This window comes from Solanum pennellii, chromosome 2 (genome assembly GCF_001406875.1).
Source record: "Solanum pennellii chromosome 2, SPENNV200".
NCBI classification, from domain to species: domain Eukaryota; kingdom Viridiplantae; phylum Streptophyta; class Magnoliopsida; order Solanales; family Solanaceae; genus Solanum; species Solanum pennellii.
Window position 1 is genome coordinate 14,171,229 of NC_028638.1, and position 9,284 is coordinate 14,180,512.

Consider the following 9,284-nt stretch of genomic DNA (forward strand, 5'->3'; position numbering starts at 1 on the left):
CGGCACAAGCTCATAGAAGAGAGGTGGCTCCTGATAATCCTATAAGAGGAACGGGTGCTACTAGAGTAAGGGAATTCCTGAGGATGAATCCATCGGACTTCTAAAGTTCCAAAGTTGATGAGGATGTGAATGGGTTTATTGATAAGATTTATAAGGTTCTTGCAATCATCGATGTGTCTTCCATTGAAAAGGCGGAGTTTGCTTCCTATCAACTAAATGATGTTGCCAAAATTTCTATGAACAATTGAAAGGCAGTAAACCAATGGGAGCGGGTTCTATAAAGTGGGAGACTTTTAAGTTGGCTTTCCTTGATAAGTTGTTTTACTAGGGAATTGAGGGAGACTAAATTAGAGGAGTTCATATACCTCAGCAAGGGAATTTGATTGTCAAAGAGTATACTTTGAAGTTCACTCTTTTGTCTAAGTATGCTCCAAGCTTAGTAACAAAGCCTAGGGTATTGATGAATAGGTTCATGACGGGAGTTTTCTACCTAGAAGAAGAAGAGTGTCGTATGGAAATGCTTGTAGATGACATAGACATTTCAAGCCTTAAATTGTTTGCTCAACATATCGAAGAGTCAAAACTAATGAAGGAAAGGTCTAGAGAGAAGCACTCTTATATGATGTTGGTCATTATGATGAATATGTTATTGGGTTATATTTATATATGAAGTGATGACGAATTATGTTACAAGTTATATGAAGCAAAGCTTTACCTATGTTCTCCTATCTTATCTACTTTTTTTTTAGGGGTTGTGGGGCTTCACATGACTATTGCACTTGTAGGTGGGGGATAGGATCATTGGTAAGTGTTTTGGATGTTAAGCATATATGATATATTGAATATGAATGTTAACATGACTCTACGAAAATATGTCATTAATTCTGATCATTCTTTATGTTCATGGAATCCTTAACTTGTATATGCTCTATGGTATGTGCATTGAAGACGTTGACATGACATAGCATGTTTTCAAAAGATATGATAAATGATCCCTTTTCATGAATGTAATTAAGTGTTATGTGCATATACTAATACTTAGTACATGTGGAGTACTAACCCCATTACTTTATATTACTACAATTGTGGGTTTCGGACGTTGAAGTTTAAGGATGTCTATTTGAAGAAGCTGGGAACTCTTTCTCCAATTCTTTGTAGGTCCTTCTGTTCAGGACGCTATCATTTACATTCTAGCTGATGCAGATTTTAGTAGTATTAGGAATATCCTATTTCCATCATGTTTCTTCGGATTCTTTTGTATTAAGGCCTATATGGCATATTAACTATGTATTGGTTAAGTCCAGATTTGCACTCTTTAGATGGTTTTATATATGTGAGATAATTTCTTAGAATATTGTAGGACTTATAAATGACAAGTATGAAGTATATGTATCCTTAAAGTAGAATGTAAAAGTTTTAATTGTCCACAATTTTTACTGATCACAGGTTATGACGAATGCTAAGGGCTTGTCTGAGTCCTTTGAGAGGACGACAATGCCGGTCTCATATTGTGTATGTACTCCGGGTTTGACAAGCTTGGTCTCAAAGAATGAGGTTAAATATCCTTAGGATTAATGTCTCTCTAAACCACATTACGTAGTGTCTTGTTCGTGGTTGTAAAGCACGCCACAATTATAGATTAGAGGCTATGTGATGACTAGGAAACTTCTCTCTTTTCTTGATACTCCTATGTCGTGCCTTTAGAGTTTTGAAACAATGTGTCTTTTAGAATGTAATCCCTTTCTTGTTGTTATTGTTGATGAACACAAGAAGGATAACCGCGAGGAGAGTAGGAGATGAGATTGCGAATGCGGGATCTACTCCCCGAGGTAATCGAAATTCTCCTCAAGTGCAAGCTGCTAAAAATGATCAAGTTCCGATGAATCCTCCGGCTATGATGGAGTGAGGTGAGGGCAGACCTATTCCAAATGGCTCAAGCCATCACCCCACAAGCTCAGGCCATTACGGCACAAGCTAACAAGGAGGTTGTACCTCGAGAGAACCAACATGCTAGTACTATGGCTAGCCGTTTGAGAGATTTTACGAGAATGGATCCCACCCTGTACATTGGATAAAAAGTTAATGAAGAACCCCAACATTTCCTTGATGAGTTCTACAAGATTTTGTTTGTTATGGGGGTGAGTACTACTGAGAAGGCTGAACATGCTGCCTATCAACTCAAGGACGTGGCTCAGACATGGAACAACCAGTGGAAGGATAATTGCGCTTTCGGAGATTGTCCAGTGAGTTGGGAGATTTTCAAAAAGGACTTTCTTTACAGATTCTTTGTAAGGGAAGAAAGAGAAGTTGATGTAGAGGTGTTATCAACCTTCGTCAAGGAGGTATGAGTGTCAAGAAATACTCCTTGAAATTCATTAAGCTATCAAAGCATGCTTCTTCTTTGGTTTCTAATGCTAGGGATTAAATGAGTTGGTATGTAACTGATATGTCTGCATACATTAAAGAAGAATGTCGTGCAGCCATGTTTCATGACATTATGGATTTTTCTAGTTTCATGGTTCATGCTCAACAGGTTGAGGAAAGTCGTCCAAGGAAGAGGAATAGGGAAACTAAGCGGGCAAAGTCATTTTAAAGTGGTTCTTCTTAGAGTAGGCTTGATGTTCAAGACAAGCCTAGTTTAAGAATAGGTTTTCAAATCAGGTTCCTGCTAATTTCTCCAAAAATCTCAATGATAGAGGTTCTAATCCTAAACCTCAAATGGGGAGAAATGTTGATTTACCAAAAGAAATACCAACTTGTGGTAAGTTTGGTAAGAAACATGTGGTTGAATGTCTTATTGGGACTAATAGTTTCTATGGTTGTTGCAAGGATGGACATATGATGAAGATTGTCCTAATGTTAGAATACAAGAAAAGGGGAATGATCAAGATAAACCAAGTGGTCCTAGTTATGAATCTCCAAAAAGGAATCGTTTCTATGCACTCAAGGATAGGGGTGAAAATGAAAGATCTCCCGATGTCGTGATCGGTATGTACAAGTTTTCTCTATTAATGCCTATGTATTTCTTTATCAATGCGCTACTCTTTATTTTGTTACACCTTTGGTAGCTAGAAAGTTTGACTTACTTCCCGATATTTTGACTGACCCTTTTATGTTTATACCCTAATGGGTGACTCTGTAGTTGCAAAAAGAGTCTGTAGGAAATGTCCCGTGTTGCTGCCCAATGGTGTTGTTACTCTTGTTAATTTGGTAGAACTTGAAATGTTTGATTTTATATTATTTTAGGTATGGATTGGCTTCATGATTTCTTCGCATCCATAGATTGTAGAACAAGGGTAGTGAAATTTTGATTTCTTAATGCACACATTTTAGAGTGAAAAAGGGGAAATTCTATGCAAAGTGGACAAATCATTTCTTATTTTAAGGCTTGTATGATGATAGCTAACGGTTGTTTATACCATGTGGGGATATTTAAGAACAAAGAATGTGAAATTCCTTCTATTGAGTCAGTCCCTGTTGTGAGAGAATTACAAGAGGTTTTTCCTAATGACCATGCAGTAGTTCCTCCCAAATGGGAAATTGACTTTGGTATTGACTTGTTAACAGATATGAATCTCATTTCAATTATTCCATATAGGATGGCCTCGGCTGAATTGAAAGAGTTGAAGCTCCAACTCAAAGATTTACTAGACACGGGTTTCATGCAACCTAGTATTTCTTCATGGGGTTCTCCAGTCTTGTTTGTTAAGAAGAAGGATGGTCCCTTAGAATGTGCATTGATTATCGCCAACTCATTAAGGACACCATAAAGAAAATGTATCCTCTCCCTAGAGTTGATGATTTATTTGATAAACTCCAAGGTTCTACTTATTTTTCCAAGATTATCTTAAGGTCGGGATATCACCAACATAGGGTGAGAGGAGAAGATGCCAAATCCGCTTTCTGAACTAGATAAGGTTACTATTAATTCCTAGTTATTTCTTGTAGGTTAACGAAAGCCCTGACGGCATTCATGGACCTAATGAATAGAGTGTTCCGAGATTACCTCGACTCATTTGTGATTGTATTCATTGATGATATTTTGATATACTCCAAGAAGGAAGATGAGTATGAGAGTCACTTAAGTTTTGCCTTGCCAGTCCGCAAAGAACACCAACATTATGAAAAATTTACCAAGTGTGAATTTTAGTTAAGGTCAGTCACTTTTCTTGGCAATATTATCTCAGGCGATGCTGTAGAGGTTGATCTGAAGAAGACAGATGCGGTCAGAAATTTGCCTAGACCTTTGACTCGAACAAACATAACAAGTTTCTTGGGTCTAGCCGTCTATTATAGAAGATTTATTGATGGATTTCTTTCATTGCTTCTCCTTAGACGGCTTTGACCCAAAAGAAGGTGAAGTTTGAGTGGTCAAAGGCTTTTGAGAAAGGTTTTCAACAGTTGAAAGATAACCTTACCTCTGCTCCGGTGTTGACTTTACCGGAGGGCAATGAAGGCTTTGTAGTGTATTGTGATGCTTCCCGAGTGGCCTTGGGATGTGACCTCATTCAACATGGCAAGGTGATTCCTTATTCTTCTAGGCAACTCAAAGTTCACGAGAATAATTACCCAACTCATGATCTTGAGTTAGCTGTTGTAGTTTTTGCCTAGAAAAAAAAAGAGGCTTTTTTTTATATGAGGTGCATGTTGATGTGTTTACTGACCATAAAAGTCTTCAATATGTGTTTACACAAAAGGCGTTAAATCTCTGACATAGAAGATTGTTACAATTGTTGAAGGATTATGACATGAGTGTCCTTTACCACCCTTGCAAGGACAATGTGGTTGCCGATGCTTTGAGTCGTATGACTATCGGTAGTGTGTCTCATGTAGAGGAAGATAAGAAAGAACTTGTGAAAGACGTTCATAGGTTTGCTCGCTTAGGTGTGCGACTAGAATATTCTCCAAGTGGTTGTTTCATGGTACATCATAACTCCGACTCATCATTATTGGTGGAGGTGAAATCTAAGCAACACCTTGATCCTCAATTCATGGAGTTGAAGGAATCCATACTTGTTAAGCTCCATGAGTCATTCTCCCTAGGGGGATGGTGTTCTTAGGTACCAAGGGAGATTATGTGTACTCGACGTTGAGGATTTGAGAAATCCAATTCTAGAAAAAGCTCATGGTTCTTTCTGTTCCATAAATCCGGGTTCCACCAAAATGTATCATGACCTTAGAGATATATATTGATGGGATGGTTTAAAGAGGGACATAAAATAGTTTGTTGCTAATTATCCAAACTGACAATAAGTTATAGTTGAGCATCTCAAACATGGGGGGGGGGGGGTTAACCCAAATCATGGATGTTCCTACGTAGAAGTGGGAAGTCATCAATATGGATTTTGTTGTTGGGTTGCCTCAAACACGAAAGCAAAATGATTCTATATGAGTTATTGTGGATAGGTTTACCGAATCTTCCCATTTTATTTCTGTTAAGTCCACTTATTCAACTGAAGACTATCCAAGGATCTACATTAATGAGATTGTGAGTCTTCATGGGATTCCTTTGTCCATCAATTCAGATTGAGGTGCCCAATACACTTCTAGTTTTTGGAAGACTTTTCAAAAGGGTTTAAACACTCAAGTGAAACTTAGTACAACGTTTTATCCTCAGACGAATGGTCAAAGGGAACATATCAATCAGTCCCTTGAGGACATGTTAAGAGCTTGTGTCATTGATTTCAAGGGAAGTCTGGATGATCACTTACCCTTGATCGACTTCTATAACAGCAATAGCTATCATTCAAGCATTTACATGGCACATTTTGAAGATCTTTATGGTAGAAGGTGTGGATCTACGGTTGGATGGTTTGAGGTTGGTGAGTCCTCCCTACTTGGTCTAGAGATTATCTATGAAACAATAGAGCAGGTTCGAATAATAAGAGATAGATTGAATAGATAGCCTATAGTCGACAAAAGTCCCATGCTGACAATTGAAGAAGATATCTTGAATTTGAAATAGGTGATCATGTCTATTTGAATTTTCACCTATGAAAGGGGTGATGAGATTCGGTAGAAAGGGGAAGTTCAATCCCCGGTATTTTGGTCTTTATGTGGTTTTACAACAAATTGGAAAGGTTGCCAAATAGTTGAAACTACATAGTGAAGTAGCTTCAGTTAATCAGGTGTTTGATATGTCTATGCTCAAGAAATGCATAGGCGACCCAGTGTCTATTATAGCGATTAAAGGTTTAGGGGTTGATGAGAATCTCTCCCTTGAAGAGGTGCCGGTTGAGATCCTAGATTTCCAAGTCAAGAATTTGAGAAAAAAGGTGGTTGCCTATGTAAACGTTCTATGGAGGAACCTATCTTGTTGTGGGTGCAACATGAGAGGATGAAGCTGACATGAAGTGCCACATCCCTCATCTCATTAATCCTTTAGGTTAGAAATTCATCTTAATTGAGAAAGTAATGCTTGATCATGAAATCGACTTTTTTTTATAACTAGGTGCATGTTTGGTAAAAGTTGTCCAACTAGAGTCTCAAGAAAATGCTTTCACGCTCTATTCCTCCATTTATGTGGAACATGTATGCATATGTTTTCTTGCGATTTTTCTGTATTGTTGCCATCTTGAGAAGAACGATATCATGGTGAATCTTTGATGCATTTTGAGCTTATGATAAGGTTGAGAAGGAAATTCTCACTATGTGTTAGGAATATGGAGCTCTTATATGTTTTGTATCACGAATTGAGTGTTATGTGTAATGTTATGGTATGAAGTGTAAGAAGTTGTGATATACTCCTATGAGTTGTGAGTCATTATGATTTTATGTTTTTGAGTTGTTTTGCTGCTAGTATTGAGTCTATTACTACCTTCAAAAGATTTTAGTGTCATTCGGGGACGAATGTTCCTAATGGGGGATAATGTAACACTCCGGAAATGTCATGACTTAGACTAGAGGTTAATCTATCAATTAATGTTTAAAATTATTTTTCCATACCTATATTAATTTAATAAACTTATTTGGGAAAGTTTAAAGCCAAAATGACAAATAAAGACCTTGAAAGCCATAAACTAGCAAATTTGAACTAGTTGATGTTCCTTTATGTGGTGAATATTTTGAGGTTCCAAATGAATCACGAAACTTTTAATGTTACCTTGGATAGGTAGTAGGTAGTACAAAGGGTCAAACATCCGGTAACGACACCCCAAGGACCATCCAAAGGGTCCTTGGGGAGGATCCAAACATGGGTAGGCAAGCTTCCTGGCAGCCTCCTAACATGAAGGATTGGAGGAATAGGTCGCGACGCGCGTTCCTCACGAGGTGTTCTGCCTCAAGATTTGAGAGGCAGCCTCGCGACACGAGGCTGACACGTACCTCACTTCCTTAACTCAAAATGCAATAAAAATGACGGGATTTGGCTCCGCGACGCCCACCTACTTCCCAGAATCATTAAAGTCATATTTTTAGTAATTTAACCTCTTAAAAGACTCATTTAAGTGGTGGGTCTTTTGGGTAATTTATAGGACGAATTTAACAACCCGAAAAAGACCATGCTAAGTAATGCCTAACGTACCGAGAATGCGTAGATTAGACCGAGTTCACACGGATTGATGCGCGTGGAACCAGACTTCTGAACCTATGCATTTGCCAAGCCAACCAACTTGGTGAGTTATTTGAGCTACGCATGGTTGGTTCCATCCATGTAGGGCACTCAAATATTAAGATTCACCCATATCAGTCTTACCCGGACTTGAAAGGGGTAATTTAATGTTTGGGGGGTCTAGGGGTAAAATGGTCTTTTCCAGGCTAAGGGTAGTATCATAATTACCTAGACATTTCATTAATTAATTAATATGACTAATGAACAATTCCGGTAGTTTGACATGAATTTGACACTTTTCACGAGTTAAAATTCACCTTGGTTCAATCCTTGATGGAAGCAATGTTAAATCTAATTAATTTATATTAATTATCTGATTTAAGTAAGGGCATGATTATAAATTTCACCTAATCCTTTGAGAAAATTAGATTTTTATTAATAAATAGCAAGGAGTCCTAGTTTGAGGTCTTCAACTAAAACTCCTACTCCTACACTTCCTCCCATCTCTCTCCACTCTCATTCTCATGTCTCTCCACACTCTTTATCACAGTCATCATCAGCAAAAAGAACAAAAATTAAAGTTCATAACTCTTTAAGAACTTGTATACTGAAACTCAAAAGAAAAACTAAACTAAAAACTAAAAGCGAAATCTTTTTTCAAACGGTTTGCGCTCGAGTTTTAGTTGGAGAAGCATTTGTTTTTCGTGGGAGTTGACAGCACTTGAGATCAGGTTTGTAAAGTGTTAAACAACGAAAAAGGTATGGGTTTTCTTCCTCTTGGTCCCTTTCCCAAGAGACCCCTAAGATTCAGCCGAATTCTAATCCGAAAACTAGGAATGTTCCTCTTTGCATGTCCTTGTCATTAGCTCCCATGGATTGTTGTAGGTTGGGTAAGATTACTGGAAGAATTTAGAAATTTTATGTTTTTTCGTTATGATTATGTTCATGTATGTATGTTCAGAATTATGTGATGATAAACGTATGCAAAATGTGTAGGCAGCCGTGTTCTTGGGCATGGTTTGGAGCATGAAAATGCCATGTTAAAACCTTGTGTTTTTGAATAAAATTAATTGGAAATAACGGATATAATAATGTACGAAATGACTAAATAATTTTCCATAAATATCTAACGTATACATGTTGCAAAAAAGTGGATTGAAAGGATGACCAAATTTCCAATAATTTGAAAAATGGTCTCGGCATGGGCAGTGTGGAGTAGTTTGATTTTTAAAATTTTTTTAAGAGGTGAGCTCATTAGGGATTGAACCCAAAACCTCATCTTATGCAAGCTACTAAAAATTCAATAATAAAAATGAGGTAAGGGGGATTCAAAATGGGGTAAGGCTCAAGTGAAAAAATGAAAGAGGGAAAGAACTAAAAATTGAGGTGTGTGGGGATAGAACCCACAACCTCTCGGATAGGTGAGGAAGTCAGGATAAAAATTAAAGAAAAATAAAATGAGGTTGGGGGATATTGATCCCAAAACCTCTTGGCCTCAAAAGAGAAGGCAAAGAAAAGAAAAGAAAAAAAAGAGAAGTATGGGTGTTGGACCTCGATTTCGGGTCCCCAAGCCCATAAGTTTAAATAAAAAATTAGTATAAGACTAAGTGTTGCCAAAGATATTTGAAACAAGGTTCCCTTACCCAACTTTGTATTGATACATAAGTCATACTTTAATAAATATTTTATCAATGTTGCTCATAGGAATCGAACTCGAGTCCTTGGCATACCTACA